The following is a 22035-nucleotide window of genomic DNA, read 5'->3' as shown; positions in this document are numbered from 1 at the left end:
AGTCATCAAGTCCAGTCTCTCCTCTGTCACTTCAAACCTCCAGCCTGACCCAACAACATTGTGGTCTGCATGATGGAAGCACACATGAAATATTCACAAGAATTTCCTTCTCTACACTTGCCTCCAGAACTTTCTTTTATGCTTGTATGTCCAAATGTTTACGCCAGGCCTTAGCACAGACACCATTGGGATCACCAGCCGGTCAAATGTATATTGTAAACACATAATGACAAAGGAAAACATATTTACAATTACGTACATACATGCATGTATAACCTTAATGACAAAGTCAAAGTTCAGGCCGTCATAGTACCTGAAAGTCGCACCGTCGTGTTCAGCCACAAAGATCTTTCAGAGCTTCATGCCTGAGTACGATGCCACATTACCTGCTTCCAATATTATACTACCTTTCCCGCCACACCACACAACAGCCTCATCTTAATGTCATGCAACATCAACAGTTATATTTGGTCTCTGACGACAACCCCCCCACCACCAGCAGACCCATGCAGGCCCCTTGTCACTTACGTCACTACAGTTTCCAGGTACCACGTGGCATTTTAGTGGCTGTTAATTACCACTCCTCTGACTCAGGCAGCTTTCTTACCTTCCTGTCTAACCCAGACGTTGTCTGCTGGTTCTTACTCCACAAACATACAACCTCTCCTTCCCAGACATAACGCATCACAACACCTTACTCCCACCACTTGGATCTTCGAGACAAAATATTTCTCTGCGGAAAGCGTTACGCGCGTGCCCTGCCTTTTGGTAAAATCTCGTCAGATGAACCCATAAACAAGAACTCTCTCTCTCTCTCTCTCTCTCTCTCTCTCTCTCTCTCTCTCTCTCTCTCTCTCTCTCTCTCTCTCTCTCTCTCTCTCTCTCTCTCCCCCCCCCCCCCCCCCCCGGCCAGCCACTATGAATGTAGATTGCGTGACTGAGTGAGAGCGATGAAGTTCTTGCCATATGACGGCGAGCCACTCTGCACTCCACCCACCCACCCACCCAGCACATATCAACTTGCCTCTTGGCTGATAGAGAGAGAGAGAGAGAGAGAGAGAGAGAGAGAGAGAGAGAGAGAGAGAGAGAGAGAGAGAGAGAGAGAGAGAGAGAGAGAGAGGAGAGAGAGAGAGAGAGAGAGAGAGAGAGAGAGAGAGAACCTACCTACGAGTATTTACGATCACAAAAAATACTGAAAACAAAGGCCCCGCCGGGAATCGAACCCAGACCAACTGTTTATGAGGCAGATGTGCTAACCACTACACCACGGAGCCACTTTTCAGTGGCGGAAATATCTCTTATATATTAACAAACCCGACTGAGGACTTAAAGAATCTGGTACAAACATGATGATCACTGTGATAAATGATTTGTTTAAGATAAATGTATTTTGTGTTGCATTATAATGGTTGTTAAGAACCAAGATCTTTAAGCCAGAATCCTTAAGATTATATAAGAAATTATAAAAACGCGTTAGAAACATAAAAATTTATGATTATAAAGAACAGAATGCATTATCATGTGGGTACCTAAGTGAAAAAGCAACACAAGGAGCTAGTTTAAGGCAGGAGTATTTCATCTTTTAACAAAATATTTACCTCTACGTTTCTTATCTTTCATCATCATATCTCATATTTACTATCAAGAAATGTCTTTTATCTAACATAAAAATTCTTTATAGGTATTTGATTAATATTCTTCAACGACGCGTTGTATAACTCTTCGTTAGTGAAGTTCATTTCGTGTAATGGATCATGCATTACAAAGCTGTGTCTATCCACACAAGTGTTACACGTCCCAGGTAAAGATATATTCTAGAGATAGTGTATATCTAACATATATATGTGTTTTATAGATATGTGTAAAAAGTTTTCTTGAGGGACAATACCTAAGACTTTCGTATTAAAGTTGATCAGTTGTAAGTGATCAAGCATTACAAAGCTGTGTCCATTGCCACAGGTGCTACTGATCCCGGGTAAAGGTATTTCACCATCTTTGTATCTTTAACCTTTCTAGTTATAGATGTTTCATCCATGATTCCACCCTCACAATCGATGTATGTGGTTTGTATTGTCTTTATCCTTAACATATCATTAATCAGTTGAAGTGGAGAACATTCTTCTGAGCCTAGCCACTCTACTCTTTCTTCCATATGCTATCTAAGAGGTGTTACCGGATTCCGCCTATATGTGTTTACGCTGAGAGTAACAAGTTACTTCCGGACATCTTTTCCTTTTATTACTTTTGATGACTTGAAAATTTTGTGTAACATAATTGAATTTGTGATATTAATGAGATTGTTGAAATTCGCATATCATATTCTTTATTTGTTATTTAATGATCTTTAGTTAACCAGACTTAATTGTTTGTGTCTTGCTGATTATGACATACATTTTCTCTGAAAGATACTTTGATTTGATTCGTATTGAACATTTAAAAGAAAAACATTGATGATTTTCTCATTAGTGTTCACAAAAGCAAAAAAAACAAGTCTCTTTTTCAAAGTATACTTAATGGACTTTACTAAAGTTTTGAAGAATATAAACTCATAACTTGTTTAAGACCTTCTAAACCTTGTGCTGATAATAACTACATTACGTTTCTGTAAACAATATCGTTTTAATGCGTAAAACCAGGAAAAAAAACTTGTAATATAAAATTTGATGGTATTATGTTTAGGTTGTTCAAGATATTACTGATTTCTACATGTAAAACATTTATGTTATCTGCAAAATAGAAATCTTTATGTTAGATATGTTAATTCTACCGGTTTCATGTTACATACATTTCGGTACCCTGTGCTCCAGAAAAGTTATGGGATTTTATTTCTTATTGTATAAAATAATTTGCTTAAAATGAATGTCCCACGTACTTTCTACAGAAATCCATAGGAATATACTTGATCAAGCGCAAAATTGTGATCCTTTCCAATATATATATCAATATCTATCTATCTATCTATCTATCTATCTATCTATCTATCTATCTATCTATATATATATATATATATATATATATATATATATATATATATATATATATATTTCTTTCTTTCAAACTATTCGCCATTTCCCGCGTTAGCGAGGTAGCGTTAAGAACAGAGCACTGGGCCCTTGAGGGAATATCCTCACCTGGCCCCCATCTCTGTTCTTTCTTTTGGAAAATTAAAAAAAAATAATGAGAGGGGAGGATTTCCAGCCCCCCGCTCCCTCCCCTTTTAGTCGCCTTCTACGACACGCAGGGAATACGTGGGAAGTATTCTTTCTCCCCTATCCCCAGGGATCAACATATATATATATATATATATATATATATATATATATATATATATATATATATATATATATATATATATATATATATATATATATATATATATATATATATATAAATATATATATATATATATATATATATATATATATATATATATATATATATATATATATATAAATATATATATATATATGTATGTATATATATATATATATATATATATATATATATATATATATATATATATATATATATATATATATATATATATATATATATATATCCTTCAGTATGTTTACTTTCGATAATGAGGAACAGAAGTATAAGCCAAGCAAGTAAATTTCGTCAAAGACATCTCTCTTTTCTAAACGCTGCCTCGCAAAGATTTTCATTAATTCAAATTGAAGAAACAGATGTAATTTTCTATTGTCTGGTTAGCTCAGTGGTAGAGCGTGAGTCTGACACACTCAAGGTCGTGGGTTCGAGACCCACACCAGACATAGTTTTTGTCTTTTTCTTTTTTCATTTTGTCCGCATCACATGTGTGCAACATTCAGTATGTTCGTCCAACGTTATAGTGAAGATCTTCACAATAAATTGGGGTTTTCGACCTTATCTGAAAGGGTCAGGTCCACCAAGACGTCCTTGAAATCTTCCAGAAGCTTCTGGCGATCCTCCTCCAACTGCTGGGCACATCAGAGTTAACATGGGCCAGACATCGGTTGTGGAACGAACGGTAGTTAGCAGGGATGATAATGAGGGCTCTGACCTCATACCAGGTCAGCTTAGTTCCAGTCTATTCTTTAGTTCCAGTCTATTACTTAGTTCCAGTCTATTGCTTAGTTCCAGTCTATTGTTTAGTTCCAGTCTATAGTTTAGTTCCAGTCTGTTGCTTAGTTCCAGTCTATTTTTTAGTTCCAGTCTATTGCTTAGTTCCAGTCTATTGCTTAGTTCCAGTCTATTTTTTAGTTCCAGTCTATTGTTTAGTTCCAGTCTATTGTTTAGTTCCAGTCTATTGCTTAGTTCCAGTCTATTGTTTAGTTCCAGTCTATTGCTTAGTTCCAGTCTATTGTTTAGTTCCAGTCTATTGCTTAGTTCCAGTCTATTGCTTAGTTCCAGTCTATTGCTTAGTTCCAGTCTATTGCTTAGTTCCAGTCTATTGCAACGAAAATAAAAAAGTAAAACTCAATTCTTCCTGGAAAATTGAGAGGAAAACACGACAGCAACATGGAGATTTACACTGTGGTTATTTTGCCGGCTAGTCGGCAACGGTCGGTCAAACAGTATTTTGCCGTGGTAATCTCAGTGCTTTATATAATACTAAGTCCCAAAATATGTTCTTGGGGGCGTAGCTCAGTGGTAGAGCACTCGCTTGGCATGCGAGAGGACCCGGGTTCAAACCCCGGCGCCTCCATTTTTTATTTGGGAAATTCATTGTTTTTCAGTCTTGTATATATATGTATATATATATATATATATATATATATATATATATATATATATATATATATATATATATATATATATATATATATATATATATCCCTGGGGATAGGGGAGAAAGAATACTTCCCACGTATTCCCTGCGTGTCGTAGAAGGCGACTAAAAGGGGAGGGAGCGGGGGGCTGGAAATCCTCCCCTCTCGTTTTTTTTTTAATTTTCCAAAAGAGGGAACAGAGAATTGGGCCAGGTGAGGGTATTCCCTCAAGGCCCAGTCCTCTGTTCTTAACGCTACCTCGCTAATGCGGGAAATGGCGAATAGTTTGAAAAAAAAAAAAAAAAAATATATATATATATGTATATATATATATATATATATATATGCATATATCGTCCGATCAGGGAAGTTAAGCAACGTTGGGTCTGGTTAGTACTTGGATGGGTGACCGTCTGGGAACACCAGGTGCTGTTATCCCTGGTGATAGGGAAGAAAGAATACTTGCCACGTATTCCCTGCGTGTCGTACAAGGCGACTAAAAGGGGAGGGAGCGGGAGGCTGGAAATCCTTCCCTCTCATTCTCAATTTTCCAAAAGACGGAACAGAGAAGATATAAAGATATTGCAAAGATGTAACTAATATAAGATATAAGAATGAATGGAAGATACGAATGTAGCTGAAACAAGGAGTAATGAAGATTAAGGTGCAATGAAAGTTATTCTGTAGTGAAGATAAATACATATGTTGAGATTTTGTATTGAACATCAAGAAGTAATGATGATGATGAGAGTGTAGTGACGATGAGGGTTTAGTTGGGGAGTGGTGACAATTGCCTTTACAATGATAATAAGGAGGTAACACAATGAGGAACACAAACTTTCCAAAGCTACGTTCAAGTCAGACTTTGAACTAAGTTCGGTAAACAGAAGGATGATGTTAAGATGAGAGTGTAGCGAGGAAGAGCATAGTGATGATAAGGATATTGTCAAGATAGGTTGTGGTGAAGAAAAGAATGTAGTGAAGATACGAATGTAGTAGAGATAAGGGCTAGTAAAGAGTGAAGTTTGTTCAAAATGATTATGTAGTGAAGATAAGAACTATTCTTAGTGAACATTAGGGAGTGCATTGATGATGGTATGGTAGAAATAACAGTGTAGAGAAGAAGAGGGTATAGTGAAGATATTATTTAGTGAAAATATACTAGTAATGAAGATACACGTTAGTGAATATGAGGTTGTAGTGAACTTAACCTTATTGACCTGATCCCCCAAATCCTCGAAACTACGTTCAAGGACGGATCCAAAGCCGACCGAAAAGGCTATTTCTCTGTGTATTATTAGTGGTGGTGGTGTGTGTAGGTGTGTGTAATCATCTATTTCCACTGTATTAGGAGGAAGGTTTACACTCGTGGAGCCCCGTGTAAGTACGTTGTTTGTGTGAGCGGAAAAATCTAAAGCCTTCCCTGAAACCACCTAAGTCAAGATAAGGTTATATGAAGATGAGGTTGTAGTGAAGATTATAATAGGCCTTGCATAGAGAAGATAAAGGGATTAAGGAGAGGAGATATAGTAAAGAAGATTATAGTGAACACAAAAGGATTCAGGCTACGTGCAAGGTCGGCCTACGGGCTCAATTGAACTTATGTTTTAGGTCAAAGGCATCACCAGTACACCCCGGTTAGCCTTAAAGTTTATCCGTGCACACACACACACACACACACACACACACACACACACATATATATATATATATATATATATATATATATATATATATATATATATATATGTATTATCCCTGGGGATAGGGGAGAAAAAATACTTCCCACGTATTCCCTGCGTGTCGTAGAAGGCGACTAAAAGGGGAGGGAGCGGGTGGCTGGAAATCCTCCCCTCTCTTGTTTTTTTTTTAATTTTCCAAAAGAAGGAACAGAGAATGGGGTCAGGTGAGGATAATCCCTATAAGGCCCAGTTCTCTGTTCTTAACGCTACCTCGCTAACGCGGGAAATGGCAAATAGTATGAAAGAATATATATATATATATATATATATATATATATATATATATATATATATATATATATATATATATATATATATATATATATATATATAGGAAAGGAAATGCCTTGATGAATAAGTGATGCCAAGATGTGTCCTACCTCAACGATTGTTGCAGCTGTCTGGTCGACCATTTCACCAATTCCAAAACGTCATTTTAAAGAAACACATTGAATTAAAGAAACTTGCAATGGAGGAGACTTTTCGCATTACAAGAGAGAAGAAACTTGCCTTTCAAATGGCAATACCGACATATTGGAAGAACCGGATGTTGGACTATAGCTATGATAGATTAAGGAATGAAAGCAATAGGCTACAAAATGACACTAAATTGTAAGTTGGACCATCTTATTAATAACAGCGACTGGACTAAGAAGACAAACCCTTCTTTTGTGATAAACCTGTCTGATAAACAACTAGATAAAGATTCCTTGTGTGCATTAGGCTATGGATTAAGTTTTGTGTGCTCTAACAGGGAAGCCATCTGTGTAGATGTCACATAGTCTTTTTGTAATTTAGAGAAATACAGTAATTCAAGTAGTGATGAAATTAATAACTGTAAGATCTAGTGTATACCGGTTTGACAAAACCAGTGAAATCTAGTTCCCCTAAAAGATTTATAAGAGCTATTAACACCTTAAAAGAAGGCAAGGATATAAATATTACTAAAGCAGATAAGGCTAACACTGTTACGATTTTAGGCAAAGTAACTATTTATCTAAATTGAATTTTCTTTTAAATGATGACACAACATATTCTAAACTCAGTAAAAAAAATCCCTTAGAAGCAGTTAATTCCCATTTCAATAAAGAAATGAAGGTGCTGTTGAAAGTTAATGGTTTTCTTATCAAAGTTTGTCATCTTTGTCCCCTTCATGCCCATATATGTATGGACTTATCAAAACACATAAACAGAATTTTCCAGCAAGACCTATAGTGAGTTCAGTAGGCTCCATCACATATAGATTGTCAAAATGGTTAGTTTCTTTATCGAACCATTTAGTGGGTAAGGTGTCAAATTCTAATATCAGGAACAATATACATTTAGTCAACAAGCTAAACAATATCAATGCTAATTTTGATTTCAAACTAGTCAGCTTCGATGTTTCCTCACTTTTCACAAAAGTTCCAGTTGATGACCTTTTAGAATACTTATTTGATGTCTTGGATGATATTCACTTACCTGTTTCAAAGATTGTTTTCATTGATCTGATAAAATCATGTATAAAAGATTGTGTATTTCAATTCAAAAGAGATTATTTTGCTCAAAAATTTGGTATGGCAATGGGTAACCCTCTTTCACCTGCACTAAGTAATCTTTATATGGAATTTTTTGAAACAAAATTACTAAAGGATATTTTACCTTCTAATGCAATTTGGTTTAGGTTTGTAGATGATGTTCTTTGTGTTTGGCCAACAAATGAAAATTTACAAATATTTCTCCCCTTACTTAACAATTTAGTACCTTCCATCAAATCTGCTGTAGAAAATGAAAATAATGGTATGTTACCATTTTTAGATTGCATGATCCATAGACAAGGAAACAAGTTTAAGTTTAGCATATACAGAAAACCTACCAATGTCTGCTCATATATCCATTATTACTCATCTCAACATGACAGTTAAATTATCATCATTTCAATATATACATATATATATATATGTTTATATATATATATATATATATATATATATATATATATATATATATATATATATATATATATATATATATATATATATATATATATATATATATATATATATATATATATATATATATATATATATATATACATATATTACCCCTGGGGATAGGGGAGAAAGAATACTTCCCACGTATTCCCTGCGTGTCGTAGAAGGCGACTAAAAGGGAAGGGAGCGGGGGGCTGGAAATCCTCCCCTCTCGTTATTTTTTCTTTTTTAATTTTCCAAGAGAGGGAACAGAGAAGGGGACCAGGTGAGGATATTCCCTCAAAGGCCCAGTCCTCTGTTCTTAACGCTACCTCGCTGTCGCGGGAAATGGTGAATAGTATGAAAAAAAAAAAAATATGTATATATATATATATATATATATATATATATATATATATATATATATATATATATATATATATATATATATATATATATGTATATATATATATATGTGTGTGTGTGTGTGTGTGTGTGTGTCTATGTTTACCAAATGGCGTCCTAACTTCTCTTCAATGTATATCAACTGACTGTTATATTCCTCTCTTGTGTCTCCCATGATGATGTGATTATTACACGAAAGTGCACTTGGGAACTTTTCATGTTTCATTTTCCCCGTGGACTCGTAGGAATATATATATATATATATATATATATATATATATATATATATATATATATATATATATATATATATATATATATATATTGGAAAGGATCACAATTTTGCGCGTCATCAAGATATTGCTATAAGTCCACGGGGAAAATGAAACACGATAAGTTCCCGAGTGCACTTTCGTGTAAAACTCACACCATCAGGGAGACAAAAGAGAGAAACATAACAGTCAGTTGATATACATCGAAGAGACGTAGCTAGGACGCCATTTGGTAAACATGTGATTGACCAAGACAGAGAACGAGCGTATCATAAACTTATCATTTTACAAATTTTATCAACACTAAAGTTATCTAATTTGTACAGACCATCACTGATATTGAGATTATAATTCTTTGTGTATTTAATAATAGAAGATTACTTCAGCTCTATTACCACTAGAAATATCATTGGATCTTCTATCATTAAATACACAAAGAATTATAATCCTATCATTAGTGATGGTCTATACAAATTAGATAACTTTATTCTGCACATTAGCCTTCTATTAACCCCGTTATCGCTGTCGTTTATCCGTTTATTTCTGGCATTTTCCTCAAAGTATACCTGACTTTATAAGACATTTTTCTAAACGAATTTTGGAAGTATTTATGGTTTTAGCATTCACTACGTCTGACGGTAACTTATTCCAGTGTTAAACCACACCTATAGGAAAAGAAACTTTATCCCACGTCCGTACTACATCATTTAGCTTTGAGTTTTATTCCATTTGTCCTGGTAACCGCATTTTCTTGTATTTCGAAAAGATGCTCGAGGTTTACTTTATTGAACTTATTCAGAATTTTGAACACTTGGATTAAGTCGCTGCGAAGTCAACGTGTCTTAAGGGAGAAGAGATCCAATCATTATGGCCTCTCTTCGTATACCAGATTTCTAAAGGATGAATTCCAGATTTCTTCAACTTACCTGTCGGCTGATAGAGAGAGAGAGAGAGAGAGAGAGAGAGAGAGAGAGAGAGAGAGAGAGAGAGAGAGAGAGCCTACCTACGAGTATTTACGATCACAAAAAAATACTGAAAACAAAGGCCCCGCCGGGAATCGAACCCGGACCAACTGTTTATGAGGCAGATGTGCTAACCACTACACCACGGAGCCACTTGTCAGTGGCGGAAAAATCTCTTATATATTAACAAACGTGACTGAGGACTTAAAGAATCTGGTACAAACATAATGGTTATTGTGATAGATTATTAGTTTATGATAAATATGTATTGTGTTGCATTATAATGGTTGTTCATAACCAAGATCTTTAAGCCTGAATCCTTAAGATTATATAAGATATAATAAAAACATGTTAGAAACATAAGAATTTGATTTTAAAGAACAGAACACATTGTCATGTGGGTATCTAAGTGAAAATGCAATACAAGGAGTTAGTTTAAGGCAGGAGTATTCTATCTTTGAACAAAATATCTACATCTACGTCCCTGATCTTTCATCATCATTTCTTATGTTTACTATCAAGAAATGTCTTTTATCTAACATAAGAATTCTGTATAGGTATTTGATTAATGTTCCCAACGACGCGTTGTATAACTCTTCGTTACTGAAGTTCATTTCGTGTAATAGATCATGTATTACAAAGTTGTGTCTATCCACACAGGTGTCACACGTCCCAGGTAAAGATATATTCTAGAGATAGTGTATATCTAACATATATATGTGTTTTATGAATACTTTTAAAAAGTTTTCCTGAAGGATAATACCTAAGACTTTCGTATTTAGTTGATCAGTTGTAAGTGATCAAGCATTACAAAGGTGTGTCCATTGCCACAGGTGCTACTGATCCCGGGTAAAGGTATTTCACCATCTTTGTATCTTTAACCTTTCTAGTTATAGATGTTTCATCCCTGATTCCATCCTCACAATCGATGTATGTGGTTTGTGTTGTCTTAACATATCATTAGTCAGTTGAAGTGGAGAACATGCTTCTGAGCCTAGCCACTCTACTCTGTCTTCCACATGATATTCAAGAGGTGTTACCGGATTCCGCCGATACTGTAAGTGCTTACGTCATGAGAGGGCTTTTTTATAACTTTTGATGATGTATATTGTTTGGGTTATGTATTTGGTTTTGTGATGTTAATAAAATTGTTGAAATTCACATATCATATTCTTTATTTGTCATTTAATGAACTCTAGTTTATCAAACTTGATTGTTTGTTTTTTTTATATCAGTATACATTTTCACTGAAAAATACTTTAGTTTAATTCATAAATATAATTTCTAAGTAACACGCGGATAGTTTTTTCATTAGTGTTCATCACAGTAAAATAAACAGGTCTATTTTTCAAAGTATACATAAAGGATCGTACTAAAGTTTTGAAGAATATAAACTCATAACTTCTGTAAACCTTGTGCTGATAATAACTATATTACTTTTCTGTAGGCAATATCGTTTTAATGAGTAAAAGCCGGATGAAAACCTTGTAATATAAAATTTGATGGTATTATTTTTGGTTGTTGAAGATATTACTGATTTCTACATGTAAAACATTCATGTTATCTGCAAAATAGAAATCGTTGTGTTACATATGTTAATTTTATCGGTTTCACGTTACATACATTTCTGTACCCTGTGCTCCAGAAAAGTTATGGGATTTTATTCATTATCGTATTAGATAACTTGCTTAAATACAATGTCCCACGTACTTTCTATAGAAATCCGGTAGCAATATACATTTTACATCTGGATTCTATGACAATCAATGATAGGTTCTCAGACTCAGTAAAGGTGTAATTATTTTTCTTGTATTGAGTCAAGTTTTCGTCCATCACAAAATACCGTAATGCTGTCTAAGGTTCTCTTCTGGGTCTACATTGCTGAACAACGTCAGTGCACAATGGCCAGTGATATTCACCGTAGACATATGTTTACACTGTGTACACATAGCAGGCAAACTACAGTATCATCTTAATTTGTGGAAATAAAACAATCAAGGCAGGAGAAGGATTTAGGTGTCATCATTAGTAGAGATGTAAAGCCAAGACAACAGTGTTTTAATGTACGTAATAAGACTAACAGGCAACTTGGTGTCATGTGTTAGTAGCAAGAATGAACAGGTAATATTACAGCTATAGTTAGTCACACACCACTTACATTATGACCTACAATATTGATCACTGTATTACAGTATGCATATCATTTCCTTGATACCAGGCATTAGAATCCTTCCAAATGAACACATTAAGATCATGAGAGTTTCTTTCTCTCACAGGTGGCAGGCAGGGTTAGTTATGTAAGCGGTATGTTTACTGATGTAATCTGTACCTTTACCTGGAATATCACCAACTTCTCAACTGTAATACGTATAAACTTAGGTCAGTACAGTATATTGTTAAAGAACAACACCATTAGTTATGGGAAGTAAAACTATATCTCTCATCTGAAATTGGATTACTACCAGTTATTGTATCAGATGGGCAATGCCTGGAAGACAACAGCCGATGTGCTTTCAGAATATATTTTCACAGAAACTACATAGTAAGGATGATTTTGTAGCTATAGCTTTAGAATAATTCAAAAAAGACAAAGTTACATGAAGCATAAAAACGGTCTTAGAAAAGGAGAGTTGCAAGTGTAGCAGCAGCAGGTGGAGAAGATCTTGGTCAAGATGTTATAACCGGCAGGTCATGATGCGGCCCATCATCTACAAGTGGTACACACACCATCCCTAGACCACACTTACACTACACTTGACCCAGCCTTGTGGCACCCGCGCCAGCCAGGTACTCACTGGCAGTCAACATTATATCCTGACAACAAACTTGGACCTACAACTAAACACAACTTATAAATAATAACCCAGCTGGCTAGATTGACAACCATCATGGCGGTCCGCCAGTCATCTGTATATCTCAATCTTTCCTTCATTTATTCTCCAACTTTTTCATGTCATATCATAACTCCTCTGTTCATCAACATCTTTACGTAATCTCATAGAAAGGGATATTTACACAGTAAGAGTGTATGTGGCACTCAATCTCTCTTGGTATTTCTTCACACAAGTCTCTTTTCCAAGTTCACTTCCTCTCGCCACCTCTTCTCCCCGACATTGTTTCCTCTTTCGAAAACCTCTTCAGATCTTCACTGTCGTCTCCACTGTCGCCTCCAACAGCCCCTTTCAGCACATTTACACCCAAAAGTCTTTCTTTTACACGCCTTTCAATTAACATGTAATCCAGTCATGCCCGCTGGCCATCTCTCCTACTTACATACGTATATTTGTGTATATCACATTTTACAAACCAGGTATTCCCGGTCACCAGTCTTTTACACACACACAACACAAGTTGTTCACCATTTCCATGCGCCTCAGTTATACCCTCCACTGCCACATTACTTACCTTCGCATTTAAATCACCATCACTAATACCTGGTCTCTTACATCATAACTGCTGACACACACACTCACTTGCTCCCAAAATAGTTCCTCTGTTCTTGACTCTAACTCGCTACTTCACTAAGTGCCATTTGACCCGACCTAATGGGGCAGGACAATGATCATTATCTTCACTACTCTCTGGACATCTCTGGTCCTTGGCCTCAGCCACTTGGCCTCCACTTCAATACTATCTCACTAAACGCTTGAAATCAGATAATGTCAAAATCCTAATTCATCGTCAAGATCTTTACTATAACGTTGGACGAACATACTGAGTGTTGGAGATTCGAACCCATGACCTTGATCTTTGAGACTCAGGCTCGGTGATAATGTGTACCACACCTGCCAGTGAATTCCAATACTTAGTCAACTAAATCTTAAGACCACACGTGTACATACTAAACTCTAGATAAAAATCTGGTCAACGAAAGATATTTCATATATCTGGTTTTAAAACTGATAAGATCAGGAAATAAGATTTAATCATTATCATTATCGGACGATTATAATGCCCAACAACACACGTTAGGTACACAACACACTCCCTACTAACCTACAAGTTAAATGACAATCCATACCATATCTAACTTCCCACTTGATAACCAGCATATTGTATCCTTCAGTAGCAGATATATTATACTTAATGATAATAATAATCATAATGATTATAATAATGATAACAATGATACTAATGATAATAATATTGATAATAATAATAATAATGATGATGATAATAATGATACATAATGATAATGATAATGCCAATAATGGTGATGATAATAATGATTATAATAATAATAATAATAATAATAATAATAATAATAATAATGATAATGATAATAATAATGACAATAATGATAATAATAATGATAATAATGATGATAATGATAATGATGATAATAATGATGATGATAGTGATAATAGTAATAGTAATAATGTAATTAGGATAGATATTACGGTACTATAATACTAATGGCGGTAAAACATTCAATACAGTTGCGTCTTCCTAATATAACAAGACAATATGGTCTAAATATACCACATACCGGTGTTACACTGAGTTAAAAGAATTAAACTCCACGAACCATGATTTTGTCTTGATCTGTCCTTGTAACAGTATTTTGAACCTATACTCATCTTGGTGTATATTGTTTAGTTTTCGTAACCATTACATGAATATAAGTCAACATGTTTTCAGGAAAAAATAAGTTTTTCCAACTCTCTCCCATAATGCACAAATAGTAAACACACACACACACACACACACACACACACACACACACACAGAGCGGCGCCAGGCTGGAGGCGGGGCATCGTGACGTCACAGGCAAGTCCCTCCCCCCGCCAGATCCAAACATGTGTTGTGTCTGGTGATGGCGGTTCAAGATTTCCCACATTTATATTGATCTTTACATTATCATCCACTCCCAAAGTCACCTGGCATTCTTGTGTTTCAACAACAGACGTGATATATGCAACACCAGGCAAACATTGTACCATTATCTGATAGGTTAATTGGTGCAGAATCAAGAACCAGTGAATTTCATCGCCGCCATAAGTAAGTAAGGAAGGTGACTTTAATGATGATAAATACGACCTGGTATGGCTGTGTCTACACACTACCGCCATCTGGTCAACCTGGTACGTACGAACCTTAACCTTAAAGTGGCCCACGTAAACGCGAACTTAAAATCTATCCATTTAACTGTCATTCGTTAATTAACATTTAAACACCATCTTTTAAACGTAAACCTTCCACTTGCATTATATTAACAAGTACTCTAAGATACGTCATACAAACACAAGGTTTAAAGCTGAAACTCGAACTTTTAAGTCCGTCAATTTAACACCTACTTTAGAATTAGCAAAAAAATGCGAATTTTTAACTCCGCCAAAAAGCAGCTTGTGTATGTAATGCTTCATTTAATTGAACATTTCTAAAGTCAGTTAAATTAATGGTATCCTTTGATGTTCATCATTAAAACATAAACCTATGAACTCTGTCTCTAGAACTAAGCACAAACTTTTACGTTCCATCATAGGAAAGGAAACTTGCAAAATCTATCAAAATTCGTCACATAACGCGAACTTTTCAACCCTTCCATTTACCTGGGCCACTCTTCCCTGGCTGCCATTCATATTTTGTCCTTTTAAACTGTGACTTTATTACACTTTCATTCATTCATCATGACTTTATTACACTTTCATTCATTCATCATGACTTTATTACACTTTCATTCATTCATCATGACTTTATTACACTTTCGTTCATTCATCATGACTTTATTACACTTTCATTCATTCATCATGACTTTATTACACTTTCATTCATTCATCATGACTTTATTACACTTTCATTCATTCATCATGACTTTATTACACTTTCATTCATTCATCATGACTTTATTACACTTTCGTTCATTCATCATGACTTTATTACACTTTCATTCATTCATCATGACTTTATTACACTTTCATTCATTCATCATGACTTTATTACACTTTCATTCATTCATCATGACTTTATTACACTTTCATTCATTCATCATGACTTTATTACACTTTCATTCATTCATCATGACTTTATTACACTTTCATTCATTCATCATGACTTTATTACACTTTCATTCATTCATCATGACTTTATTACACTTTCATTCATTCATCATGACTTTATTACACTTTCATTCATTCATCATGACTTTATTACACTTTCATTCATTCATCATGACTTTATTACACTTTCATTCATTCATCATGACTTTATTACACTTTCATTCATTCATCATGACTTTATTACACTTTCGTTCATTCATCATGACTTTATTACACTTTCATTCATTCATCATGACTTTATTACACTTTCATTCATTCATCATGACTTTATTACACTTTCATTCATTCATCATGACTTTATTACACTTTCATTCATTCATCATGACTTTATTACACTTTCGTTCATTCATCATGACTTTATTACACTTTCATTCATTCATCATGACTTTATTACACTTTCATTCATTCATCATGACTTTATTACACTTTCATTCATTCATCATGACTTTATTACACTTTCATTCATCATCATGACTTTATTACACTTTCATTCATTCATCATGACTTTATTACACTTTCATTCATTCATCATGACTTTATTACACTTTCGTTCATTCATCATGACTTTATTACACTTTCATTCATTCATCATGACTTTATTACACTTTCGTTCATTCATCATGACTTTATTACACTTTCATTCATTCATCATGACTTTATTACACTTTCATTCATTCATCATGACTTTATTACACTTTCATTCATTCATCATGACTTTATTACACTTTCATTCATTCATCATGACTTTATTACACTTTCATTCATCATTCATCAACTAGTTCGTCTCACTGATATTCCATTCATAAACTTCATTTGTGCATCTCATAGTTTGACCGCCATGTTGCATGTTTCCTTAAGGTTTATAATTCTTTGTGTATTTAATAATAGAAGATTCAGTGATATTTCTCGTGGTACTGGAGTTAGAGTTAATAACTGAGATGGCATTATAATCTCTAACTCCAGTACCACGAGAAATATCATTGAATCTTCTATCATTAAATGCACAAAGAATTATAATCTTGATATAAGTGATTGTCTATACAAATTGCATAAATTTAGTGTTGATAAAATTTGTAAGGAATTCATCTTGTCCACATAATTAGTTTATGATACGCTTGTTGTCTGTCTCGGACAATCACATGTTTACCAAATGGCGTACTAGCTACGTCTCTTCGTTGTATATCAACTGACTGTTATATTTCTCTCTTGTGTCTCCCCTGATGATGTGGTTATTACATGAAAGTGCACTTGGGAACTTGTCATGTTTCATTTTCCCCGTGGACTCATAGGAATATACTTGATCACGCGCAAAATTGTGATCCTTTCCAATATATATATATATATATATATATATATATATATATATATATATATATATATATATATATATATATATATATATATATATATATATATATCCTTCAGTATGTTTACTTTCGATAATGAGGAACAGAAGAATAAGCCAAGCAAGTAAATTTCGTCAAAGACATCTCTCTTTTCTAAACGCTGCCTCGCAAAGATTTTCATTAATTCAAATTGAAGAAACAGACGTATTTTTCTATTGTCTGGTTAGCTCAGTGGTAGAGCGTGAGTCTCACACACTCAAGGTCGTGGGTTCGAGACCCACACCAGACATATTTTTTGTCTTTTTCTTTTTTCATTTTGTCCGCATCACATGTGTGCAACATTCAGTATGTTCGTCCAACGTTATAGTGAAGATCTTCACAATAAATTGGGGTTTTCGACCTTATCTGAAAGGGTCAGGTCCACCAAGACGTCCTTGAAATCTTCCAGAAGCTTCTGGCGATCCTCCTCCAACTGCTGGGCACATCAGAGTTAACATGGGCCGGACATCGGTTGTGGAACGACTTAATCTGCTTCCGGTAGTTAGCAGGGATGATAATGAGGGCTCTGACCTCATACCAGGTCAGCTTAGTTCCAGTCTATTGCTTAGTTCCAGTCTATTGCTTAGTTCCAGTCTATTGCTTAGTTCCAGTCTATTGCTTAGTTCCAGTCTATTGCAACGAAAATAAAAAAGTAAAACTCAATTCTTCTTGGAAAATTGAGAGGAAAACACGACAGCAACATGGAGATTTACGGTGCGGTTATTTTGCCGGCTAGTCGGCAACGGTCGGTCAAACAGTATTTTGCCGTGGTAATCTCAGTGCTTTATATAATACTATGTCACAAAATATGTTCTTGGGGGCGTAGCTCAGTGGTAGAGCGCTCGCTTGGCATGCGAGAGGACCCGGGTTCAAACCCCGGCGCTTCCATTTTTGTTATTTATGAGATTCATTATTTTGTCTCATATATATATATATATATATATATATATATATATATATATATATATATATATATATATATATATATATATATATATATATATATATATATCGTCCGATCAGGGAAGTTAAGCAACGTTGGGTCTGGTTAGTACTTGGATGGGTGACCGTCTGGGAACACCAGATGCTGTTATCCCTGGTGATAGGGAAAAAAGAATACTTGCCTCATATTCCCTGTGTTTCGTACAAGGCGACTAAAAGGGGAGGGAGCGGGAGACTGGAAATCCTTCCCTCTCATTTTCAATTTTCCAAAAGACGGAACAGAGAAGATATAAAGATATTGTAAAGATGTAACTAATATAAGATATAAGAATGAATGGAAGATACGGATGTAGCTGAAACAAGGAGTAATGAAGATTAAGGTGCAATGAAAATTATTCTGTAGTGAAGATAAATATGTATGTTGAATTTTGTATTGAACATCAAGAAGTAATGATAATGATGAGAGTGTAGTGACGATGAGGGTTTAGTTAGGGAGTGGTGACAATTGCCTTTACAATGATAATAAGGAGGTAACACAATGAGGAACACAAACTTTCCAAAGCTACGTTCAAGTCAGACTTTGAACTAAGTTCGGTAAACAGAAGGATGATGTTAAGATGAGAGTGTAGTGAGGAAGAGTATAGTGATGATAAGGATATTGTCAAGATAGGTTGTAGTGAAGATACGAATGCAGTGAAGATACGAATGTAGTAGAGATAAGGGATATCAAAGAGTAAAGTTTATTCAAAATGATTATGTAGTGAAGATAAGAACTACTTTTAGTGAACATCAGGGAGTACGATGATGATGGTATGGTAAAAATAACGGTGTAGTGAAAAAGAGGGTATAGCGAAGATATAATTTAGTGAGAATAAGCTAGTAGTGAAGATACACTTTAGTGAATATGAGGTTGTAGTGAACTTAACCTCATTGATCTGATCCCCCAAATCCTCCAAACTACGTTCAAGGGCGGATCCAAAGCCAACCGAAAAGGCTATTTCTCTGTGTATTATTAGTGGTGGTGGTGTGTGTAGGTGTGTGTGTAATCATCTATTTGCCCTCGTGGAGCCCCGTGTAAGTAAGTTGTTTGTGTGAGCGGGTAAAATCTAAAGCCTTCCTTGAAACGAGCTTAGTCAAGATAAGGTCATATGAAGATGAGGTTGTAGTGAAGATCATGATAAGCCTAAGGGCTTGAACGTACATTTTAGGTCAAAGGCATCACCAGTACACCCTGGCCAGCATTAAAGTTTATCCGTACACAGACACACACACACACACACACATAAGTATATATATATATATATATATATATATATATATATATATATATATATATATATATATATATATATATATATATATATATATATATATATATACTTACACTGTGCCAGAAGCGTTAACTAAAGCTCATTTGGTGAAATCGTGTTTCCTCACATTAGATGTTATCCCAGATTTCCTAAATTCTTCTCTTTGGTCTTTCATTTTCTATGTTTTCCACTTGTCTTTCTTCAGTCGAAGTGATTTACCGTTCATGTTTTAGATTAAACTATATTTGTCTATTTACCAATTCCCTCTCCCATCTCATCATGACGCTTCTTATTGTTCTTTGATTTGAATCCTCAGTTTTCACCTCTCCTTCAACGTGATAACCTCTGAATCTGTGAGTGTGTAATGACCTATTTTTACTGTGTGAGGAGAGAGTTCTACACTCGCGAGGCCAAATATCTAGAACATTCCGTACTATTATACAACTTGTAAGATTTATGTATGGTGTCTGCCTTAACCATGACCTCATTCTTCTTATTCCATTCATCAACCACTCTTATATAAACTTTAAAATTACTTCTCTGAATATATTTGAACAATATTGTCCTAATTTTATGCTATGTTCTCTAGGTCTGTGTGTGTGTGTGTGTGTGTGTGTGTGTGTGTGTGTGTGTGTGTGTGCGTATTCTCAGAAAGTAACTGTGTACTATTCAACAAGGATTTCCCAAAAGCCCTTTACCTCATATCCTTTTATTTCGATGCTTGAAAATGGCTAAATTTTCGTCAAAGTGTTTTTTGTCTTATTAGTATTTATAATGATTTATTGATTCAGAAAGTATTGGTATTTCGAAACTATTTAGATCCTTCAACATCTCTAGCCATCTTCACTACACTCTCAACACCATTGGCCATCTTGAATATTTCTTCGACACCTCTAGATTTCATCAAATAATGATCGCAACAAAACTAAATGAATCCGTCTACATATCCGGATTTGTATGGGATTTAATCTGGATAGATCTGGTTATGTGACGTCACATAACCTAGGGGTATATAAGGCCGGCGGAGAGAGAAGTGTAATCATTTGAGGATGGGACTCCGTACCGACAACATCTCCTCTCACACTCTCCGGCAAGAAGAAAATTTGGTAAGTGCACCTCAGGCCGGAATCAAAATGAGCGTTCCAGTTGTAAAGTTGACCCAGAAGGATGTAAATGACCTGGTGGTCATGAGAGAGGTGGGTCGGGGAGGCAACGCCAAGATTGAAACGGTGTTGTTCCGTGGATCGTGTTGCGTCATCAAAACCCTTCTCGACGGAGTGAGTTCGAAAAGTCTTATGGATGAAGCCGACATTCACAGGAGACTGGCTGGGGCTGGAGGAGCCCCTCTCCTTCGAGCAGTGTGCCGCAATCCCCCACTGATCATCTTAAGCCACACTGGCCAGCCTTATGATAAGTACATGAGAACATGTCGGTCGGACGAGGAACTGGTCGAGTCCGCCATCATGGTCGCTCGTCGGCTGATGGAAATCCATAAGAAAAACATTGTCCATAATGACGTCAAGGTCGAGAATGTGACCGTGACGATGGGTGACAAGCCAGAGTTTCACATCATCGACTTCGGCTTGAGCGTTAAGAAGGGAAGCTGCGTTGAGTACAATGTTCCTGACCTGTGGTTGGCCCCTGAGGTCAGGGAGCGCAAGCCGGTCTCCCCAGCCAGTGACGTCTTCTCTTTTGGGCATCTAATGAGGCACGTGTCCATCCTGGTCAGGAAGCAGGGTGTGCGGGAAAGCCTCCAGGATCTTTACCAAACAGCGACCCACAGCGACCCCTCAGAGAGACCAGCTCTGCCACTTATTATTGGTGAGCTGAAGAAGGTGATGAGGTCAGTCCGCCGGAGGCGTACCAGAGGAGGGGGCCAACGGAACCAGAGGAAGGGCAGGAAATGAGGTGCCCTTCCTCAACTATCTACCTCACAATAACAACTTTGTTTTAGAGGAAATTTTACTTGTAATATAATGGGAAAGAACTTTGTTTTAGAGGAAATTATTATCTTTACATAGCTTAAAGCGGGATAGACCTTTATTTTAGAGGAAATTAAAATATTTATTTAAAACGGGAAAAAATTATGGAACTCGACATGCAACCACCTCCTCGTGGTGAGTTCTGGGTGATAAGAGATCAAACATCTCTTATCAGCTAAGAGTTGCATACAAACGTATTTCCTGATAAGTAAAAGACAACTGGATAATGTTCTGATGATGTTAAATGTTCTTAGAGTCTGGCTAGTGTTA

General features: G+C 35.6%; 4 non-coding genes across 4 annotated transcripts; 3 read left to right on the top strand and 1 right to left on the bottom strand.

The window, feature by feature from the left end:
* The first annotated feature begins 3704 nt into the window (after positions 1–3704).
* Positions 3705–3776, top strand: TRNAV-GAC (transfer RNA valine (anticodon GAC)). Its single transcript has one exon. It is a non-coding gene; the product is annotated as a tRNA-Val (tRNA).
* Positions 3777–4618: 842 nt separating this feature from the next.
* On the top strand, positions 4619–4690 carry TRNAA-GGC (transfer RNA alanine (anticodon GGC)). The gene has a single exon. It is a non-coding gene; the product is annotated as a tRNA-Ala (tRNA).
* Positions 4691–10167: 5477 nt separating this feature from the next.
* Positions 10168–10239, bottom strand: TRNAM-CAU (transfer RNA methionine (anticodon CAU)). Its single transcript has one exon. It is a non-coding gene; the product is annotated as a tRNA-Met (tRNA).
* Positions 10240–17709: 7470 nt separating this feature from the next.
* On the top strand, positions 17710–17781 carry TRNAV-CAC (transfer RNA valine (anticodon CAC)). The gene has a single exon. It is a non-coding gene; the product is annotated as a tRNA-Val (tRNA).
* Positions 17782–22035: the final 4254 nt, after the last annotated feature.

The sequence above is a fragment of the Panulirus ornatus genome, chromosome 42 (genome assembly GCF_036320965.1).
Source record: "Panulirus ornatus isolate Po-2019 chromosome 42, ASM3632096v1, whole genome shotgun sequence".
In the NCBI taxonomy this organism is placed as follows: Eukaryota; Metazoa; Arthropoda; class Malacostraca; order Decapoda; family Palinuridae; genus Panulirus; species Panulirus ornatus.
This window is presented reverse-complemented; position numbering and strand designations above follow the sequence as displayed.